Source organism: Hemiscyllium ocellatum, unplaced genomic scaffold (assembly GCF_020745735.1).
Source record: "Hemiscyllium ocellatum isolate sHemOce1 unplaced genomic scaffold, sHemOce1.pat.X.cur. scaffold_89_pat_ctg1, whole genome shotgun sequence".
Classification (NCBI taxonomy): domain Eukaryota; kingdom Metazoa; phylum Chordata; class Chondrichthyes; order Orectolobiformes; family Hemiscylliidae; genus Hemiscyllium; species Hemiscyllium ocellatum.
Window position 1 is genome coordinate 2,522,674 of NW_026869294.1, and position 21,498 is coordinate 2,544,171.

The 21,498-nt window shown below is 41.7% G+C and overlaps 1 non-coding gene across 1 annotated transcript; it reads right to left on the minus strand.

The window, feature by feature from the left end:
- Positions 1-19,004: 19,004 nt before the first annotated feature.
- Positions 19,005-19,077, minus strand: trnah-aug (transfer RNA histidin (anticodon AUG)). Its single transcript has one exon. It is a non-coding gene; the product is annotated as a tRNA-His (tRNA).
- Between the last annotated feature and the right edge of the window lie 2,421 nt (positions 19,078-21,498).

Consider the following 21,498-nt stretch of genomic DNA (forward strand, 5'->3'; position numbering starts at 1 on the left):
TTGTCTCCTGTATTTCATTTATGCCACTGTATTCCTTCCAAATATAGTCTGATCCTTCTCATACATATATATCCTTTTCATAAAATGTGCACGTTAATCGGTTACTCAAAGAGCCTTCTCTGCTCTTCGATAAACATCCCCCAACCTAGCTCGTCTACCTTCACAATGGAAATGGTCCAGCCCTTGCCATTCCTGTCATCTCCTCTGAATATCTCATCCTGCAATCAGAAGCTTCCAGCAATCTGGCGATTGCAACGGACAAGCAAAGTTCCCTGAAGTAAAGCCAAAAGGTCTGAACAAAATCAACGGCTAGTGTCCATATCTCATGAAAAGGAAAGTTAACATTTCGAGTCCAATGATCTGTCTTCGGAATTGATGGGATGGACGGGTGGGTGGAGAATGTGGAAGAGGGCGGACGGGTTCTAAAATGATTGAACTCGATGTTGGGTCCTAACGTTTGCATGGTCTGTCTGTATAAAATGAGTTGAAGGTATTCCAGCTTGAGTTATTCCTTGAAGGAGCACTGCAGCAAACCAGAGACTGGAATAGTGGCCTGGGAACACAGTGTCTCGATTAGAGTGTGGCTGGAATTGTACAGTAGTTCAGGCAGCATCCGAGGAGCAGCAAAATCGACGTTTCGGGCAACAGCCCTTCATCAGGAATACAGGCAAAGAACCTGAAGGGTGGGAAAACAGTGTAATGTTGAAGTTACAGGAGACTGGAAGATCGGGATAGTTTTTGTTGATTCTGGACAGAACGCAAGTAATCTCAGTTTTGTCACCGACTCTGTTTTCCTCTCTCCATTTCAGAAATATCACATTCTGAGCAGGAAATGCAGTTGCTTCTATTGAACGAAGTGCAGACAAATCTCTGGAAGATGTGACTGGAAGCTTCCACATGTGATGAGAGACATGAGAAACTAGCAGGAAATGTAGCTTACAACATAGAACGTTACAATGCAGTGCAGGCACTTCGGCCCTCGCTGTTGCAGCGACCTGTAAAAATAATGTGATGTCCATTGTAATGGGAAATTAGCATTTATTTCGAAACCAATAAAAGCACAGGGAAACAAAGAAGTAAGAACCTGACTTTGCAGAGGCAAGTATTGCAGACTGAAAGAAAAAAATGTAAAGTTAAACCGAACTAATGGCAGACTTACAGAGCCAGTAAACGACCATATCACCAGACAAGGAATGGGGAAAAAACAACTCTGTATCTGGAAAGGAACTCGAATATTTCAGGTCCCTGACATTGAAGTGTTGATAAGAAGAAGCGAATTCTATTATCAAGGGAAATTGTATTATGTGTGGAAGGTGCACCAGTTACCATTTTGGTAGATACAGGGGCAACATATTCAGTACTTAAATCTCGGCCGTTGAGAGAGTCGACGCAATGGATGCATCAGGATTCATGACACGGGAGAGATGAACAGCACCCCTATGGTGTGAAACCAGTAATGGTGAAACATTCCAATTCTCATTTCATTTCTCGGAATTCTGTTCTTTAAATCTGACAGCTGGCGATCTCATAGTGAGTCTGTGGTCGGATTTGTGCAGTACCCCGACAGGCTTGCAGGTAATACAAAAAGAAGATTTACCAGCGCAGGCTGTAAAATCCGACTCACGACTCCTGATGCATGGCTATGAGTGATGATTACCCAGAGAGCCATAAGTTCAGTGAGCGATTCGCTCGCCCAGGTTGCAAGTAACCATATTAATCCCATTAACCCCGATTTTCTTGCTGGAGATATGAGGCACTGCTCAGCACGCATAAACCGTCATGGCCCTTACAAATCATATGAGAAGGATTTTTTTAGGAGAATGTTTTAACCAGGTCAGTTATTATTGTGCAAATTTTATTAGAACGATCACAGATGTGCGGTCAGTGTAAACTTATCCAAAATATCTGTCGGGCAAATAGAACCCATTTTTTAGATGTGGAACGCTCCTATCCTCAAGTACCATTGGCGAACACATCCAGTGTAATGTGGCAGGATTTCGGACCATGGGTACTACTGGCACAAAAAAAAAACAAAAGCTTGTGTCTTCAGGGACGATGTGCATATCTGCTTCAGTCCAGATATAAGGACATATATGGAGAAACTAAATTGGCTAACTCAGGCAGATCGGGCAGTCCCGGTAACCCCCGCCAAGAGGGTAGCCTAGTGTTGAGCTACGGTAGATGTTTCGGATCCAAGATTAAGTAGGGTCCCTACTGAGTGCAGGGCAAAAGACAAACGTGATGTGGGTTCATACGAAGCCTTGAATCCAAAAGAATAATCCCGAAGTCTCAGTATCGATCTTGCAGAACAAAAGACTCGTTAAAACCCGAGGCTGGAAAAGGAATTACTCCAGTCGTTGACTCCGTCCTGAAGGATGAAGTGATAATTCCCTGTGGATAATCACCGGTGAGTGCCCCCATTCTTCCAGTCAAAAAGGCAAGTATTCCAGTTAAATGGAGGTTTATTTTTAGATTAGATTTACAGTCTACAAACAGGCCCTTCGGCCCAACAAGGCCACACCGATTCGCCGAAGTGCACCCCACCCATACCAGTACACTAGGGGGCAATTTAGCATGGCCAATTCACCTGACCCGCACATCCTTAGCATGCAGGAGGAAACCGGAGCCCCCAGAGGTAACCCACGCAGACATGGGGAGAACATGCAAACTCCACACACTCAGTTGCCTGAGTCGGGAATTGAACCCGGCTCTTAGGCGCTGTGAGGCAGCAGTGCTAACCACTGTGCCACCGTGCAGCCCGCAGGTAGTCAATTATGCTGTTGTTCCGCCCGCCCCAAATGTTCCTAATCCTTGTGCAATATTACCCAAATACAACCGGATAGTAAATGGTTCTCTGCTGTGGATTTAGCAAAAGCCGTCTTTATTGTAGCGTTACAACCAGACAGTCAATTCTGGTTCACCTTTCCATTCAAATGCACATCGTATACATTCAGGTGAATGGTCTCTTTGCAGTATGAACTCGCTTGAATTTCAGCAGATTTCCAGAATCAATTAATTATTTCAAATCACAGCGGACGAATGATCTCTCCTCTGTGTGAACTCACTGGTGCCTCAGCAGACAGAATGACTGAAAGAATCCTTTCCCATTCTTAGAACAGGCGAACGACCTCTCTCCACTGAGTTCGCAGATGTAAAGTGAGATCAAATGACGTCCTGAACCCATTCCCTATGAGAGAGTACTTGAATGGTTTCTTGTCAGAGTAAATACGTTGAATGTACAGCAGTTCGTGACACCTTTTAATGCCCTTTTCATACTCTAGGCCATTAAATGGTTTCTTGTCAGTGTGAACCCACTGACGAGTCAGCAAGTTAGAGAACTGAGCAACTCCCTTTCCACACTGAGAACAGTTGAATTGTTTTCCCCCAGTGTGGTTGCCCTGATGAATCTTCAGGGCAGACAAGTAATTGAATCGTCATCAAATTTCCGCAGTTTCTCTCCAGCGTCCCTCCAATTATGCCTCGATATTTCAGGTAGTGAATACTTCCACTCCACTGTGAATTTACCTTTCTGCTTTCATTTTCAAAGGCGGGAAAGTTTCAGGCTACATGGAACAAAGCAACACCTTCAAATTCCGATGTAATGCTTCGTTTCAGTTTCCCAACAGCAAATCCTCATCTTTGATACCACTCAAATAAATCCAGAAATATCTCAGTAAGAGAGGATCCTCAGAACACCACAGCATGTGATTTTCATTCTCCATGGATGTGGTTATTCCAGAACAGGTCAGCATTTATTGTTCATTCCTGATTTGACTGGATAAGGTGATGATGAGCTTCCATCTTGAACCACAGTTTTTGTGTGCTGACGGCAGATCCAAATTATAGGTAAGTGGAATCCACAGTTTTGACCCAGTGATTCTGGAGTAATGGCAATATATTTCCAGATCAGGATGGTAAGTGGCCTTTCCTATCTGTTGAGTGCCCTTTTCCTTTTAGATGGATGCAGTTGTGATTTTGTAATGTACTTTTGATGGAGCCTTGGTGAATATCTGCAGTACATCTAGTGGATTGTGCAGACTGCATGTCTGAGCGTTTGGTTATGGTGGGAATTGATGTTTGTCGATGTTTTATTAGTTATGTGTTGCTGCTCAATTCAGCTGCTCTGTTCTGAACGGTTTTGAGCTTTTCAATATTGTTACAGCTGCAGTAAGGAATCCTCAAGAAGGTTGGGATTTAAATATTTCTTGCTACTCAGATGCTGACTAATCTGTTGTGCTTCTCCTGTACATTGTTTCTTTCACACTGAAATCATCCAGGCGAAAAGGAACTATCCCATCATGCTTCATTCTGTATTGTAAAGTAGTAAACAGTTGGTAGGGAAAGAAGAAAAGAAAGAGAAGAACATTTGGTCAATGAGGTGAACAACGATCTCGCTCTGAGAGTGAACAGCGGTTAACGGAGACTGCCAGTGACAAATCATCGGTGGCGTGTAATCGCAGGCTATGTGTTATTCAGGCTTTAGGAGTCAAGACAATCTCTGACTATGACCTGCTCCTGTGGCCGCAATGATATACGGCTGCTAAAGTTAGCTTCTCAAAGACATTGCGACTTTCACTGCACCAAAATAGGACTTTGGACCCATCTTCCAAATGTCCATCATGAAGCAACGATCCATTCTCATCCCATTATTTTTCAGAAATTGGTCTGGAGCTTTACGCACTCTAGTACTCCAAGTGATCAGCGAAATATTTTTCTAATTCCACCACCTCCAGCGAAATGCTATTACCAAACATACATCCCCCTCCCCGCCCTTTGTCCGCCTCCCCCGCGGAACATTCCCTCCAGGGCATTGTGGTGCACTGCTCCTTCTCTCTCAACACCTCCCCCAAAGTCCATGGAAGCTTTCCCTAAAATTGCGGAATATGTGACACATACATTCATAGAACATGAGAACGAGGAGCAAGGCTTTGCCGCACAGGCCTTAAAGAATACTTCGCCATTCATTCAGCTCATGCCTGATCTTTCCATGGACACGCATCCACTTAACCAAACTCTGAAGGTAATCTTTACTTCCTTTATTGTTCAAAACAAAAGCAGCCCGAGCTAAAAAAAAATTGATTGATGTCGCAACAACTACATCGTTGGGCAAGCTCTCCATCGAGGAACAACCCTCTGGTTGAAGAAATTCCTTCTCAATTCAGTCCTATATCTCGTTCTAATCCAGAGGCTGTGCCCTCTTGCACTAGTTTCATCTGCAAATGGAAGCATGCTCTCGTTTTCTATCTCACACATGACCTTCATAATCTTATACGTTTCCATAAGATCCGGCCTCATTCTTCTAAATTTTCGGAATAAGCCTATTCCACATACCCTCCTGTCATCAGCGAACACCTACAAATCCGGAATTCCATCTGTCAGAATATTGCCCCTGAACAGCACGTTGTTGAGGCCATTTTTAAAATCTAAGTACTTCAATTCACTGCGTCCCGCTGTACACCATGATCGTAATGCCATCATAGAATTCGAAAAGATTTTGCAGGAATGACCTGCTCTTCATTAACCCAGGCTGCATCTGTCAAATTTCTACGGAGAAGCCCCGCTATTTTTTCCTCGATAAAAGACTCAAGAAATTTATGCACTACACTTGTTAAATAAACTGGTCTATTATGTTGGAGAATGGGTCTGGGTGGGTTGCACTTTAGCGGTCGGTGTGGACTTGTTGGGACGAATGGCCTGCTACGATACTCGAAGTAATCTGATCTAATTCCTCATATTTTGTCTGCCACACTTTTTAAACAGTAACGCCATATTTGTGTTTTCCAATCTGCTGGGACTGCCCAGAGATCAACGAATTTTGGAAAATTACCGCAAGCACATACCATTGCCTTTAGTACCCTGCGATGCATTCTATCAAGTCCTGGAGACGTAACCATCCTTTGCAATATTAGCTTCAACAATCCAACGCTAGTTCTTTTGTTATAATGTCTGTTCCCAGGTCGTCACCAAACGTCATCTCTTTGTCAATTATTGGCATGTTATTAATATCCTCCACTGTGAAGACCGACGCAAATGCCTGATCAATGTCACTGCTATTTCCACATATCCCATAAGGAAATGCCCCTTCTTATCCACGAGAGGGTCAACGTTTACTTTTGCCTCTTTTTTCATTTTGTATTTTACTAGAAACTTCTGCTATCAATCTTTATATTCTGTGATATTTTTAATGCCATGTTCTTTCTCACACTTTTCTGCATTAAATTCCATTTGCCAACTCTCAGCCCAGCTCTACTGCATACCTGTGTCACTGTGTTATCTACAATATCTTTCAGCACTGTGTACAACTTTCCCGAACTTAGTGTCGTCCGCAAATGTACTAACCCATCCTTCTCCGCCCCCATCCAGCTCGTTTACAAAAAAATGACAAAAAGCAGTGAACCCAAAACAGATCGTTGCAGTACACCACAAGCAACAGAATTCCAGGATGACGTTTTCCCATCAAGTAACACCCTCTGTCTTCTTTCAGCTGGCTAATTTCTGATACAAAGAACGACATCCCCCTCATTCCCATGCCTCAGTATTTTGTGAGTCACCTGCCGTGGCGAGATTTATCAAACTGCTAACTGAAACCCAAACGTGCATTACATGAACGGCTTTATCCTCATACATCTGTTTAGTCATCTGGCAAGTTTTGACAAGAGTTGTAGCTCAGTTTTAGCTTCCCAGATGAAGATTTGCTCACTGAGCTGGAAGGCTCATTTCCAGACGTTTCGTTACCCTCCTGGTTAATATATTCATTGTGCCTTCGGATGACGGACTGTTCATGAATTCTGCTTTCTATTTATATGCTTGCGGTTCTTTGGGTTGGTGATGTCATTTCCTGTAATGATATAATTTCCAGTTCTGTTTTTCAGCGAGTTGTAGATGAAGTCTATCTCGATGTGATTTTGATGGATTTCCAGTTGGAATTCCATGCTTCTCGGAATGATCGCGTGTGTCTCTGTTTCACTTGTGTTCGGATGGATGCGTTGTCCAAGTCAAAGTAGTGTCTCTACTGATTTGTTTGTAAGGATACCAGTGAGAGAGGGTCACGTCGTATTGTGGCTAGTTGATGTTCATGTATCCTGGTGGCTCGTTTTCTGCCTATTTGTCCATATGCAAAAACTGATGTCATTTCCAAAATGCCATGCAAGAACTTGACAAAAATTGCATTCGATAAACATTGCATTCGCCTGAGGCAACACATCCATCCGAGGACAAGCCAAACACCTACATGCAGGAGACTTAATCGAAGCATGGCATTCCATACAGAACTCCATCAACAAACACTTTGAGTTCAACGCCATCGAATACCCCTTGAGAAAAAAAGAACTGGATATGACATCACCATCGGAAATGACATCACCAACCCAAAGAAACCCAAACATATCAAGAGAAAGCAGGAATCATGAACAGTGCATCGCCTGGAGACCCACTGAAATTGTTACCTAGTAGGGTGATGAAACGTCTGGAAATGAACTTCCCAATTCAGTGAGCAAACCGACCTGCAGTTCAGCGATCATTTCACAGAGCTCGATAATGTTTGTGAGTGTCGTCCACCCATTCACAAAACCGGCTTGACTTGCCCTCATAAATTTATTCCATTCGAGATGATTACAAATCTTATCTCATGGAACTTTTCCAACACTTTACCCACAACCGAGGGAAGGGTCAATGGTCTATAATTTCCAGGGTTTCCTTTACTCCCTTTTTTGAATGAGAGAGCAATTTTACTATCCTGTAGTGTTCTGGTACTCTAACTTTGGACAATAACAACATTAATATCAAAGTGGAAGAATCATAAATCTGATTCTTAGCTTCCCAGAAAGTCCTAGGATAAATACGATCTGGCCCAGGGGAATTTAGATATGTTCACATTTTCAGAGCTTATGGCGCCCTGTCTTTGGGAACTTCAATCCTATTTCGTCTGGTAGCCAGTTTCTCAGTATTGTCCTAGTCAACATTTTGTTTTCCCAGTGCGAATCCTGACTAAAGACATTGCTTTCACTCTTCCCCTATCGCTTCTGACTCCACACACTACTTACCACGACTGTCCTTCATTGGCCATATTTTATTCTATTCATTCTTTTAGCCCTCACATATCGATGGAAAGCTTTCGGATTTTCCCTTAATCTATCTGTCAACAAATTCTCTGTCCCCTCCTGGCTCGTCTTCACTCTCTCTTCAGGTTTTTCCTGTTTAACTTGTAACTCTCAATCTCCATTACTGAGCATTCACGTCTCATGGGAACACAAGCCTTCTCAACAAGAGATTCAACTTCCTCAGTAATCGTGACTCCTGCGCTTCACAATTTCCTCACCCTCTGACAGGTACATACTTATCAAAGACACACAGAACCTGCTCCTTGAATAAGCTCCACATTTCTATTCTGCCCATTCCGTGCCGTTTCTTTGCCAACCTCTGAATGCGTAATCTTATCTAATCGCATTGCAATTTTCTTTCCCCCAGCAATAGCGCTTGCACTTCGATGTATACCGATCCCTATGAAAAACTAAAATAAACATAACTGAATTTTGGTAACTATCCCCAAAGTGCTCACCTATTGCCAAATCTAACATCTTGCCGAGTTCATTACCCAGCACTAAATCTAATTTAACCTCTCCCGTTGTTGGCCTGTTCGATTACACATTATTTAAGGAATCTATCGCAGATACACTCAACACTATCCCCATCAAGGCTACCCTGACTTAGCTGCTTCGAACGATCGACATGTTTATTAAATTCCCACATGATAATTGCCATTCGTTTTTTCATTTGTTATTTATGTCTTTGTTTACTGCCCTCCCCAATGTCATCTTAAAATTTGGAGGCGGATAGACACCGACAAACAGTGACTTTTTCTTCTTAGAACTTCTAATTTCCTCCCAAATCGATTCAAACTCATTCTCCATAGAAACTAAATCATCTGTTTCCATCGGTCTGAGGTTGTCCTTCAATGTTTGAGTTACACCACCTTCCTTACCATCCTCTCGGTCCTTCCAAATTGTCTCATACCAGTGATTATATACCTCCCAGTCTTGACTATGCTGTCTCCATGTCTCTGCAACGTGTATTAAATCGTATTCATTTGTGATGATTTATGCCGTTATATCTCCAACCTTCCAAAAAGTACGAGCATTCAGGTATAGTACCTTTATGGTCACATTCTTACTCATTGATTAAAAAACATCTATAATAATATCATCCACGGTATCCTTGTTTCTTGCTTCTCCTCCCTTGTCCATTTCTGACCTCCATGCTTAGTATACAAGTGCTCAAATATACCTTCCAGGTGAAGCAATACTTTCCCTACACTTCGCACAATCTAGTCTACAGCTCATATTGTGGTCGCCACTACCTTGGGAAACGAAGTGTTTTGCAGAATGCCAAGTTCTATTGCCAAAAGTGTCCCTGAGCTTCCAGTTCACTGCTCCTTTAGCACAGAACCATGTTTCCTAGCGAACGTCTTTATCTCAGTCTTACTGCCGTGTTGCATCATAGCTTAGCGCATGCTGAATAAGCAGTAGATCATTTTCTGCTTGAGGACCCCACTACCCTACAGATCAATCTCAGTCATTTTAGAGGCCTGAAGTTTCCCATGTGTTGGCCCCCGACACACTCACCAGGCCTAGTCACACACTACCTTTGGTTAGTCATAAACAGTCTCTGTGAGCAGTTGTTAATGCTCCAAACAGATCATTATCAATTCCTATGCCCAACTGCTCGTCTCTCTCTTTCGGCTCTATCCCGACATCTCGTTTCCTCGTAATTACTGCACCCCCACATATCTTCGGCATATCGAAAGAAGTTTTCCTGGAAACCATCAGTGCCAAGGACGAGGTCACTGGACCAAAAATGTAAACTTCGATTTCTCTTTTCAGCATCTTTTCGTCTTGCCCCTGAGGAGGCTGGATACTGTGCTTCTGTAATGACCCCCTGCGCAGAAGACAGAACTGTTTTCATCCTGAAAGTTTCTTTTGTTGATGAATCCCATTACAATGTTTGCCACTGGCATCGACTTCGTAGGTCAATGAAAGTAGAAATCATGTGTTTGGGATTTGTGCCGCCGCTCTGTTCTGGATATGATAAACAACAAGAGAGCAACATCTCCATCATATCAGATGTGAACAGATAGGAATCTGCACAGGAGTTGGAATTAAGTAAATGTTTTTCAGTTGGAGAAAATTCAATCCATTTCTCACTGTAATAGCCTGTGGCTATCAAAGCAAATATTTCATAACCACAATTGCTTAATACAGCGTTTTCAAGCTAAAATATCTGAATGATCATCCTCCAGAGTTACAGTACAGTCGTGTCTGCAAATCGAATAACTGACTGAATCACTTTACTTGTTCAGCGAGCAAACAGTCCTCTTGTGGTAAGATATACGGGCAGAATGCAGGAGGAGGGATGGAAAAGTTCTTAAGCAGTTTGACATAGGGACTGAGGAAGTGTTCGCGGTTTTCCAGATTGAAATGGGCATATTCCAAATTCAGGATAAACTTGTATCTTATGTTCCTCTCTGTGACAAGGGAGGAAATTGCAGGTGTTCTGAGCAATGGTTTACTTTCATCTTTGGGTTTGTAGTGGACTGGACTAACGCAAGATTGGGAGAGATAAACCAGAGAATCACACAGCAGTGAGTCTCACATCAATTGAAGGGAACCTTTTGGAGCGAACCTTGAAGGAAAGAGTTAACTGCCACTTCACCAGGCAAGGTTTCATCAGGGAGAGTCATCACGGTTTTGGTACAGAATGTCATACCTAACAGATTGGATTCAATACAATTTATTGGCAAGTGATCAGGTTTTATTTTGAACGAGGTTAGTGAAGTTGATGTTATTTGTGTGGATTCCAACATAGCCTTCAACACGACACCACTCTGAAGATTGGTAAGAGGATACAAGTGAAAAGGGATTTTAGGTTCCCTGGCAGTTGGATACAAACATAATTGGTGGTGGTAAGAGACACAGGATGGTGATAGAAGGCTGTTTCTTGTGACTGGAACTGGTATTCAATGATGTAACACAAGGATGAATGCTGGGTCCCATGTCGTTTGTGAATGTGTGTAAAGAATGTAGAACAAGTTAGGAGGAAATGATAAGCAGAGTTGTCGATGATACGAATATTAGCAAAGTGGTTAATAGTGAGGAAGATCCTTTTAGGAAGTAGGAGCACAGAAATGGATTTATCAAATGTCACATTCAGAGAGGCGACGTTGAAACTAACCATGAAAAACATGAGGTGATGCACATTGGAAGGAACACATCAACTGATTACTCAATGATTGACAGGACACGAGGAAACCCACAGGAACAGAGAGACTTTGCATGTTGGTCAACATATCCGTGAAGGCAGCAGAACATAGTGACAATCACAACTTTATCAGTCAAGGAAAAATTTATAAAAGCAGATCAAGTGGTGCCACAAGGAGACAATGTGGTGAAGAAAGCACTTGGCACGCTTTTCGTTATTAGTCAGAAAGTCGATTATCCAAGTTGGAAGGTCATGTTGTGGCGATATGGAGCATTGGTGAGATCACATTTAGAATACTGTTTACAATTATGGTCAACTTCTACAGGAAGGATTTTGTGAAAATTGAAACTGTGCACACATGATTTAAGGGATGTTGCGGGGAGCCGAGAGCTTCAGATAAGCATGGAGATGGGGTCAGCAGGGGCTTTTTCGCTGGAATGTTCCAGCCAGTGTGTCACGTTCTCATCGTTTATGAAATCATGAGGGGCATGGATCGACAACTGGCCTAAATCATTTGCGCAATATGTTGAAGTTCAAAACTAGAGGGCACAGGTTTTAGGTGACAGGCACTGAGTCACACTAAACAACAGATAGAGAGTGACAGAATGATGGTTGATTTCCAACAGGCATTGGTTAAGCTCAGTCTTTGGTTTTAAAAATAAGCATTTTCTTCGTGAAAGCATTTTGGTAGATAAGTCGTGAATAGAACATTAGGGGTATTAAAATTGAGTGATGTACCATTGAATAAGTGAGTGGGTAAAATATTGTCCAATGAACTCTGAAATGGAGAATGCCGTATTTATAAGGAACAATCAATAAAGATCTTTTAAATTAAATGTGATATTGCAGGACTCTGAAATACACACCAAAATGGCTGTGCTGGGATATGAGTCTCATTGACTTTTCTGCAGGAGCATCAACTGTTTTGGAAGTCAAATTAATATTTTTCATCTGTTCAGCAATGGCGAAGCCAATATCTATTCCACCATTCCTCTCAGAACCTGACAGGGTGAGCATGCATTGCCTGATCGAAACATTCCGGTTCATGAAACTCGTTTTTCCTTTGAGTAACAGAATGTAGCAGTTATCAAACTGCAGATTTCTCTTTTCCTTTCCCAACTTTATATTCAAACATTCAGTTGCACTGAGAGAATGCAGAATTCTACAATTTTTTTTCCCTCAGTTAATCAGCCTCAGCAGTTTTCTGTTCTTTAGTGATCTGAATGACCTGATATTTATGGGGAAAAGAATGTTGCAGTTTTCCTCGCATGCGGCAGAAGAAACAAATGAGTGGCAACAGGTGCATCTTAAATTTCTAAAGCAGTTGAGTGGTGGTGGTGTCGAGTTAAAAGCGTGGATCTTGAAAAGTACCCCTAGTAAGGCAGCATCCATGGAATAGGAAAATCGATTTTCGAGCATAAGTTCTTCGCTAGTTATGTTCGAAGCATTGACATTCCTGGTCCTCAGATATTGCCTAACCACTGTGCTTTCTAGTGCTATCCTTCCTGACTACAATCTCTCGCATCTGCAATCCTCGCCTTCTACTTCGATGGGGGTAGTGTCAGATACTGTTCTTGAGATGTAACAACATGTTCGTAATGATAGTTTGGATATGCAGTTGGAAGCTCATCACTGATGCAAATCATTCTCTACCTCCCAATCTGCCAAGCACATGCAGGTCCTGCGCCTCCCTCGTTGACATTCTCTAAACACCTGACGCCTGAAAAAAGAAGGCCTCATCATCCACTTGGGACCTTGATGCCACATGGGATCACCAGTTTCCTCAATCACCCTTCGCTCACATTATTCTAGTTTCATGACTCCAACTCAGCATTGCCCTTATGTCCTGCACATCACCTTTACAACCTACCCGCTCCACCTCCTGTCAGAACTCGCATCTTATTTTCCACCTTTATCTGCTCATCACTTTCTCAGCTATCACGCCCCCAAATTCCCAAACCACCCATTTATCTCTCCGTCCCCACGGCCACAAACCTCATTCTTGATGAGGTGTTTATGTCCGAAACTGCAATTCTCCCGCTCCTCGCATGCTGTCTGAGCAACTGTGTTTTCCATCGCCACACTGTCGACTCTGAGTTCTGGCACCTGCAGTTCTCACTTTCTCCGCGGCGCAGTTTTGTGCAAAAGTCACATCATTGAAAAAGTGCAGTTTCTGTGGATTTCTATGTTGTTAATTTCATTTGCTCAATCGGCTCTAGATGGAGTATTGAGTGTCTTTCTGCAATTATCATTATGGCAGGGATGTGACAGCACTGGAAACTGTGCAGACCAGATTTACCAGGACATTGTCTGTTCGTAGAATTTCAGTTATGAAGATTGTTTGGACAGACTGCGCTGTCACAAAGATGCTCTCTTTTAAAAAAAACAACGAGCTGTACTTTTCCTCAAGGATTATGTGTCTTGACGTTGTTTTTTATCAAAGGCATTGTAAATCAGTTCAGGCTCTGAATCAGATGAAGTGTTATAGTGATGTAATTCTTCACTGTGAGGCCTTTTGTTTTCTCCATCAACAGCTGAGGCTTGTGGCCAAAGACTCTATGTTTTAGAAATGAACTGTATAATCGTAAAAGAGTGGTCAATCTGGAATGCTGAATTCCAGTTTTTAGATCCTTCAGCAGCAGTGGTGCACTAATTAATAACTTCTCTCCTTCTGCCGTTCTAATTTTTAACCGTAAGATTCTGTTTCATTTTTACTGTGTTTAAGGTGCTTTTTTTCGGAATGTTGTGTACTTTCAGAACGACATAATTCAGTCTATTTTGGAAGGACTAAGTTCTGTGGGTATTCTATATATTTTTTTATTTTTCTATCCGTGATTTTGTGATTTTTTATAATTAGCTAATTGGGTAATTATCACTGTACACTTAACGAAAAAGAATAGAATGTTACGATCTGGGTTGTCTGCTTAATAACATTTTGAATGATTTAGCCTAGCTCATAACAAATTGGAAGATAGTTGATGGATTAAAAGAGCAACCGATATATGCCTGCGTCTTCATTTTGGGTGTTGATTTGGATTGTCGTGGACAGTTCTTGGGAAAGCATGTCTCATTTAGGTACAAAGGGTTGTTTGACTATTTACGATGAAAAGTTGGCATTTTTACAAAAAACTGATTCAGGCCAGGCTTCTGGAATAAGCAAAAATGCTGGGGTTGTATTTGCCTCTTTCTGTGAGAAAAGGAGAGGTCACTCCCCGCAGTAGCTCAGCATTTCACCCAGCTGGAAAATTCATGAGAATTTGCAGAGATGTTTAAATTTTAATTGAATATGAAGCAGCTTGAGTTAGACGCGAGAGATAAGGAAAAGAGACCAGATTTCAAACAGTTTCAGGTACGATTCGAAGAAGAGAGAGCACAAGAGCAGAGAGAAAGGGAGACAGAGATTGAACTTCAGAAATTGGCAATTACTAAAGGAATTCACATTAAAACGCTGGAGATAAATGCTGAAGATAAGATTACACTGGAAGAGCATATTTTTAAAACGACAAAGAGCAGCTGAAATGGCTGATTGTAATGAACTGATCCATAAAACAAGGATGGGCTTCCAGAATCATTTTACGCCTGCGGGAAAGAAATTGGGCAAAGAGAAATCCTCACGTGGAACGGGAAAGTTAAATCTCTGTTAAGATCATGAGGATAACTTATCACAGGATATATAGGAAAACCTTGAAGGGAACAAGATCTGAGGTTTTCATTGCAATACAGTAGGCCACATGAAATCAGTATTGGAGAACTATGGAAAGCACTGTAAAATCAAATGCAGGAAAACAAAACAAGCCTGGATGTTTTGTTGGCATGGTAATAGAAAGCACAGTGGAGGCTGGAAAGCTTCATCAGAGTGCACAAACCGATCAGAGGTTGGTAAGGGGGAAGTGCCACGTGTGCTTGAAAAATATACCTGCAAAGTTAAAGGTTATTTACCTTGGCGAGGAGTAGCAAATAGACAGGTAACAGTATTTAGGGACACAGGATCGTCTCAGTCTGTGATGCAGAAGGATGGGGAAATATGTACTCCTGAAGAACTATGTGTACAGGAATTCATGGTGGGACGAAACATTGCTCAGTGATGTACAGTGAGGCTAGAGTGGGCAGAAAAGAGTGGGGAGTTTGTAGTGGGAGTTCTGGACAAACTCTCAGCTCCAAGAAAAGAATTTGTGCTTGCAAATGATATAGCTCAATCACCGGTTAGCCTGCTCCATACTCCAGTTGAAAAGTCAGTCGAGCTGCAGGCAAGACTAGCAATGCAGGACGTTGATCAAGGAATTTTCCCAGATTGTGTCTTTACACGATCACAGAGTCACAATCGAAAGCAGGAGAAATCAAAAGGCACGGATTAGGAAGCTGAAAAATGATTGCATCCATTTATGTTAATTAGTACTTATTCCCATCTTTTATTGAATGTAGGGAATCTACACAATGCATCAAGATTACAATGTTTTTAATATCAAGTAAGCTGGACACAGCAGGGGACAAACGTTAAAAATGCAAGCATATTCAGCTCAGCTATGCTGCTGAGTTACAGCAGAAAGATGAAAAATTAAAACACTTGGATCAGAAGACATATATTCGGAAGGAGAGTGAATGCATCCCTGTGTGATATTACTTAGCAAATGATATGTTAAGGAGGAAATGGAGACCAACATATATTCAAGTATGTGAGAAATGGGCAGGATGGTTTTTTTTTTCTAGTAGGGTACAGAAAAGTGGTGCTGCGAGTGCCACATGTGCCAAAAAATTGGATGTCACTTAGGCGTGAGGAAAACGGAGGCTAAAATACAAAGACATTTTTACTGGCCTGGATTGCAGATGAATGTAATTGAATTTTGCCTGACGTGTCATACATTTCAAACCATGGGAAAAAATAAAGCCTGCACCTTTAATACCTGCTGCAGCGTTCAAGGAATCTGTCTTAATTGTCTTGATGCATTCTGTAGGTTCCCTACATTCAATAAAAGATGGGAATAAGTATTAATTAACATAAATGGACGTATTGACGAGATTTCCAAATGCTGTTCAATTCTGCAAGATGACAGCTAAAAGGATTGAGGAAAAATTACGATTAAAAAAAAACTAAATATAAACTACTATCAGAGATACAATTAGATCAAGAGTCCAACTTCACATCCAACTTTCCAGGGAGTATATAGATAGCTTCGGATTAAAACGAATCAAATCCACTGTGTACCATTCAGAATCACATGGTGCACTGGAAAGGCGACGTCAATTATTAAAGACTATGTTGAGGTTTTATGGTTCGGAGCAGCCAGATTATTTCCATAAGGGAGTTGCGTCAGTGCTGTTTGCGATCTGAGATATATCGAAAGAATCCACAAAACTAAGATCATCTGAGACCAATTTGGGGCATAAAGAAGGAGGACCATTAAAATTTAATAAGGAAATATTAATAAGTCAGGTTACAGAGACCAAGCATTTGGACGATGTATCAAATTTTAGAATTGGACTAAATAATGTGGGAGAGTTGTCGAGACAGCACTTAAAATTATCGCAGCAAATGGTGAAGCAGGAAGTGTATGAGAAACAAAAAAAATCAGAATTTTGCCACTGGGAACAATGTATTTATTTAAATTTCATTAATTGGTGAAACTTTAAAGCAAGGTTTCGAAGACCTTATCAAATTAAGAGGAAATCGAGTGAGGTTAGCTACTTGATAGGAACTCCTGGCATGAAGGAATCTCACAGAATGTGTGATGGGAATATGCGCTAATGGTATTTTGGCAGAGAACGAATGCAAGGGGAGAATGCGTTATTGAATACAACACACTGGGAAGAACCAATTTCAGCGAATTCTGCAACGGACGTTCCTGCTACAAAATTGGACAATGCAAAAGTTGTCCAATATTGTTAAAGTTATTCAGTTCTCTTCCAGAAGAAAATCGTAAGAGTTATTACTCTTGCATGCTGAAATAAACTGGGAATTAATAACCTATTTGTAGTTGATGTAAATATAGGAGTTGCTGTTCTGATTTTGTTACATCCTTGCAGGCATAACCCTATAAAGTTGGTGCAATTTTATAAGGAGATATCACGGATGTTCCAAGATGGCATAACCAAAGTGAGTTTCAATGAATGGAGTTCACCCATATCATGGTGCCAAAGTCAGGTAAGACCCAAAAGTTATGTGTGGACTATCACAAAGTCAATGTTGTTAGAAAGACTGGTGCATCTACGCATCTGTAGTTGGAGGACTATGTGGAAGAGATTGGAAGAGCAACTTACATTTCCAAGATGGAATTCCTCAAAGGTTACTGACAGTAAACTTTGTCGGAAAGATCAAAGGCAATTTTGTAACGCCAACTGGACTGCATAAATTTAAAGTAATGCCGTTTGTGCGAAAAAGATTTCACTCGTATTTCAGAGGTTAACGGACAAGGTAATTGCTGGATACACAACAGTTTGGTGTGTTGTGTGCCTGGGTCATTCAGTCTCTCATGAATTGAATATTTACAGAATTTCTCGGGCTTGTTTGATCGAATACGGAAGTCAAACTGATTTGTAAACCTAACTGAAAGTATATCTGCCAAAGCCAAAGTCACCTTCCTGGACTATGTCGTTGAACACGGACAAATAGCCCCACGCGATGTGAAAACGAAAGTTACGGGGTATTTTTATACATTGTTGACGAAGAGAGCAGTACAACGGTTTACCGGATTGAGTGACTTTTTCTGAAAGTTTGTGCTGACTGTTAGAAGTGGGACTGCTCAACTCACCGAATTGCTCAAAACAGGCAAGAAATTTCAGCGAACACAAGAATTTCAAAATTTATTTGACAGCCTAAATATTTTGTTAACCATTGCCAAAGTATCAGCCACACACAATTACACGAAGGTTTTCAGTGTGCCAGTGATGTGAATGTCTCTCATCTTCTGCCCCTCTAATATCGACCTGTAAACCAGTTTCATTTGTATTCTGTGTTTATGGGGTTTAATTATCAGGACTGTTGTGTATTTTTTTGAAAAGCATAAGTAAGTCTACTTTAGATAGCTAAGATCTGTGGGTATTTTATATTCTGTTCATTGTGTTTCGTTCCTTAGTTTTGTGAATAATTTTCTCTCTGTTTTCAAAACTGGAAGTCAACCTAGCTAAAGTATTCTAAGTAAATCTTACTACACACTCACCAAAACAAACAGCGACGTTACACTCTGGATTTCCTGCATAAGAATGTTTTTAGTGGTCTGGCCTAGGCAAAACGGAAGTTATTTTTCTCAGAGCAGAGCTGAATGTGAGGAGACATGATTGCCGTCTACAAAATAATGAGGAGCATGGAATTACAGATTGAAGGAAACAGTTACTCTTGATCGATCATCAGGGTTTGTAGATTTCAGACAAGATGCAGAAAGCTTTGAATAGATTTGTCGGAAAACTTTATCTTTCTTCAGGTGGTAGACTCTGCAACTCACTCTCTATAAAGATTAGTTGGACATTGAACTTTCCATTCTTCTCTGAATGCATGGGCCAAGGAAAAAAATGCTCAAAGCCGAGCATTCCCGCGAGCAACAGTGATGTGATCCGTGGCTTTGTGAAATGGAAAGGTACCCACGACCAACGTGTGCGACTATTCGGCTTCCTTCCTGTGATGACACTGGAATATTGACCCTCAGCTTCACGTGGACATTTAATGAAGGCATTCTTATTCCTGCAGATTAAAAACTCACACCTTATTTCGGCTAAAGAGAAATCAGTTTTCAAAGCGTAACAAATGCCTGCATTTCCCTCGAGCTAGGTAGGACTTGAACCTACAGTCTCCTGATCCATAGTCAAGCGCGTTATCCATTGCGCCACTGGCCCGACGAACAGCCCACTCTATAAGAGCCGTGATGTTAGCACGGACATGATTAATAGCAGTGATGTGCACGAATTGAACAAGCAACAAAGATAATCACTGTCACTGCTTCAGTCCAATCTTCACCACCTCCCGAAGCAGGGTTTTGTTCCAAAACAAGGGCACGGATATCCATTATTTTCGTATCTGAAACATTTACAGCAAGGTAAGGGACAGAGGTGTTCATGGGGTACACTTTCCCATCAATCCAAACCTTTCCATTTCACAAAGCCACGGATCACATCACTGTTGCTCGCGGGAATGCTCGGCTTTGAGCATTTTTTTTTTGAAACTCCTTTGCCCATGCATCCAGAGAAGAATGGAAAGTTCAATGTCCAACTAATCTTTAGAGAGAGTGAGTTCCAGAGTCTACCACCTGGAGACTGATAAAACAAGATAAAACTGAACCAGGAATAGCGGCAGCTGACTGGGGTCTGTTTCTGGGAAGAAGACTCAGACTCTCTTTGGCTTAATTAGCGAGCCCAGAGCCACTGTTTTTGGGTCCAGAGTCATATAATGACCAAACATGGAACCTCTAACTGTGCTCTAGCACCTGGTGCTTCCCTCCCCTTTCGCCCTCACTCGCCAACTGTCGATTGAAGACGACAACATTTCGTTCCAATGATCACTCGCCACAAGCATGCTCTCCAATCATATTAACCCTGTGCATGCTGCAGGACCCATCCGAACTGATGATGTATAATGCCCAACAGCGTAGAAGAGGCAGTTCTACATGACCATGCTGTAGGCATTGGTGCTCCAACCAATCAGAGAAACTCATGGGCGCGCTGGGGGCTCTGATCAATCATAGAATGCTGTTGGGCTCAACTAATCTAACCAGAATTTCCACATCCCAACGCTCAATCAAACTTCGCTTGAAAAATTCTTCCAGTTCAAAACACAATTGTTAATGATGACTCAGTTCCCTTTCCCGCAGGTGAAAGTGAGGGCTGCAGATCCTGGAGATCAAAGTCAGCATGAGAGTGGTGCTCATGCGGACGTCTTCTACCCCCATCTAAAAAAATCAGCAGATAGTTCACCACAGTTTTCTATGAACAATTCTATATGAACAATTCGATTTTATCTTTCCTGAATGAAACACATTTGTTTTTCACGTGGCACCTCATTTTGTCTGGTATGACCGTTTGCAACATCTGTCACACAGCTTTAAACGGTAATCCTGTCAGTACTGAATTAATTTACGAAACTGTCGCATGGCAAACTGAAAGTGTGCATACCTTTTAAAGATGAGGAAATATGTCTGAATGTCTGAATGTGACTTGGATATGCTTACTGGTGACTGGAAGCGGTGGAAAGTATACATTCTTTTCCACTTTCACCAATATTCCATCTCACTGAACTCCACAACTTGCCAGCAAAATGCAGGACATTTTCTGTCGCGACCCTCTGGACCAGAATTCCTTGCATCCCAACATTTGCCCAGAAAACACCACTCCATAAAATCACAGAAGTTGCGGCTTTAGCACCTGGTAGGGCACCACCAAGTATTGCATGCAGCTCTGGTCACTGAATTTTGGAAAAACGTGAAATCTCTGGAAAGGGTTCAAAGGAGGTTTACTAGGATGATGACAGGTGTGAATCGAAAGTCTTACGAGCAAAGTCTGAGGAGACTGAGGTTGTTTTCGTTGGAGAGAAGAAGGTTGACAGGTGACTTAATCAAGATTTATATGATTATCAGAAGGTTAGATAGAGTGAAGAGTGAGAGCCTCTTTCCTCAGATAGGGAAGGCCAACACGAGGAGCTACAGCATTAAATTGAATGCCGATTGATTTAGGACAGATAACTGTTCTAATTTCTTCACACAGAGAGTAGTACGGGAGTGGATCAGCCTGCCTGCAACAGTCGTAGACTCACTGAATGTGAATTGGACAAAAATATGGATAATAATGTAACGATGAAGGTTAGATGGGCATCATATTTTTTTCACAGGTCAGTGAAAAATCGAGGACCGAAGGGCCAACTGCACTGTAACGTTCTAATGTTTAAGCTAGATGACCTGCTGGGTTACCATACCTCTCCTCACTGTGTGACTTTCCAGGCACTGTTTTTAGTGATTTGTCAGCACTACTTTCAATCCAGGCAACTGTATTTCCTCCTCTGAATTTTATCACTGCACAATGGGGAGAGAAAAACAGAGTCAGTGACAAAGCTGAGATCACCGACGTTCTGTATGGAATCAACAAAAATTATCTTGATCTTCCTGTCTCCTGTGACTTCAATATTACACGGTGCTCCCAAGGCACTATTTCAGACTCTGGTCAGCTGCTGTGCTCCTTCAAGGCACAGCACAAGCTGGAAGAACGGCACCTCATTTTCTACTGACAGATTATGCAGTCTTCAGGACTCAGCATCGAGTTCAATCATTT